The 2,238-nt window shown below is 31.8% G+C and overlaps 1 long non-coding RNA gene across 1 annotated transcript; it reads right to left on the reverse strand.

Annotated features, from left to right (window-relative positions):
• Nucleotides 1-461: 461 nt before the first annotated feature.
• On the reverse strand, nucleotides 462-2,238 carry LOC117122748. Its single transcript, XR_004447744.1, has 4 exons — nucleotides 2,192-2,238; nucleotides 1,910-1,997; nucleotides 1,417-1,490; nucleotides 462-598 (listed from the first exon to the last, which is right to left on the reverse strand). It is a non-coding gene; the product is annotated as an uncharacterized LOC117122748 (long non-coding RNA).

The raw sequence follows: 2,238 nt of genomic DNA on the forward strand, positions 1-2,238 counted from the left end.
TTGTTACATATGAAAGAGAGCCTATTATGACAGCAAATATATGCGTTAATTATTATTATTATTATTATTATTATGTCAATCGTGACGACATCATATAACTCCAGCGTTATTTTGCCATGCATTAATCTTAATAATTTCCATCTAGACTAATTGCTAGATGCATCTCAACACATCTCAACACACACAGGCTATTTGTAAAATCAAGATTAGTCTATATCAATGTATTTATTATTATTCAGATAAATATTAGGCCATTGTTACATATGAAAGAGAGCCTATTATGACAGCAAATATATGCGTTAATTATTATTATTATTATGTCAATCGTGACGACATCATATAACTCCAGCGTTATTTTGCCATGCATTAATCTTAATAATTTCCATCTAGACTAATTGCTTAATATCATATTTCATTATAAATTATTATTATTTAAAGTGCATCATATTGCCATGATTCAATTAATTAAAATATTGATCCAATTTTTTATGTAGGAGATACGTACCTGGATTCGGAAGACAACTGCAGGTTGGGCAACCCTCTGTAGTTACTTCAGTTCCAAACGGGCATGGATTTCCACATTTAATTTGTGGGCAAACTAAAAATAAAACGACGATCATTTACAGTATATAAACGTGTTTTATGAAAACTTTACAGTTACAATAAATAATACAAACTGTTATCATGAATAACCATATACTACCAATGTTATATTGCATAACTTTGGTTAAGTATGGTCCAATTTTTAGATACTATCCATTATTAAGCCTATCAATGTAAAGAAAATCAAAGCAATTTAGGCTTAACATTATAATGGAATTTTAAAATCCAAAGTAATACATCCAAAACAATACAAAACAGCTAAACGATAAAATGGTTTGCACGGACAAATTCACGTTAGTAAAACAGGAAAACATGAGAGGTTAACATTTGAGAGAGGAATGTTGTCCTTCTTTAGATCACTAACTCAACATTATAATGTTGCATAGTACGGTTGAAGCATGTAAATGAATGCGATTAATCTAAAACCAGATACGTAGAGGGTATGCTTTTAATGAGGTTTTCAAACGTGACTTATATCTTTTCGAAATTTCCTTAGAGACGAAAATGTGCCCAAGACATGGTACCGGTACCGTATATATTGATTATCATTATTCCTACTCAAGCGGTTACGAATATTTGAACCTCTGGCTATAATTATGCGGATGGCTGACAATGCATATCCTCGCTGCCACTAAGGTGATCTAGATTATCAAAAGTAACATCTTTGCCGTTACCATTATTAGGTTGTTAAAATATTCACATTTTATGACACAAATGATTTACAATATATCTCGGTGTAAAAACGTGTTTATAGAACTTTGTAAAAGCAACATAATCATTTTACATTTATTTAGCAAACTGAGCAAACATTACCTGTTGGACACTCCTCGATGACATTTCCCTTAACATCGTAGAAAACTGCATCGCATCCTTTACAAAAGTTGTCTCTAGTAAATGTTTTAAAATAAACACGAGAAAAATATTTTAAAGACAATAACATCGGCATTGAAATACAGATAAACAAACTAAATGTATCAACATTAAAGGGTATATTATTATATAGGCCTACAAGTTTCTATCATACAAAATTGTTCAAAATTTGCATTCAATTAATTTGTTAAGCTTATTGATCATGAAATAGGCAGAAAAGGCTGCCGACGATAATGAGGAAATATTTTAAGCTGTTTCAACAAATTGCTACAATTTCGGTGAAGATTAATTGCCTTTCTCTGCGAAGCTGTCTACGTCTCCAACGCTAGAGATTAGACTCACCAATCAGCGACGCCGAACGCTGTCAGTGCTGATGGTGTGTAGCGATTTCATGGGAATTCGGATTTTATAAGGGCACCAAATACAAATTACTTACATGCAAAGTGATGGTTTGACGGAACAAGTTGCAAACTGACAGGGACTTTCAAAACAGTTTACAGGCACGTCGCCTTCGTCACATGGAGCTACCAATTTTTCAAAAGAATAAGTTACAATTACAGTATAATCAAAAGTAACTATATTAATGCATTTATATAAAATGTTAGGCCTAGACCTAAGAACGAGGTTATAAAAAAAAAAGAATACAGACTTTGAGAGATTGATTATAAAATATGAAAATGAAATTATTTCTGTCAACTATAAATTTTTGACATCTTACCTGGCAAACAATCACAAGTTGGACAACCATTTTCGTCTATGACGTTT

The sequence above is a fragment of the Anneissia japonica genome, unplaced genomic scaffold (assembly GCF_011630105.1).
Source record: "Anneissia japonica isolate Jap-2015-1 unplaced genomic scaffold, ASM1163010v1 scaffold182081_len2238_cov111, whole genome shotgun sequence".
Classification (NCBI taxonomy): Eukaryota; Metazoa; Echinodermata; class Crinoidea; order Comatulida; family Comatulidae; genus Anneissia; species Anneissia japonica.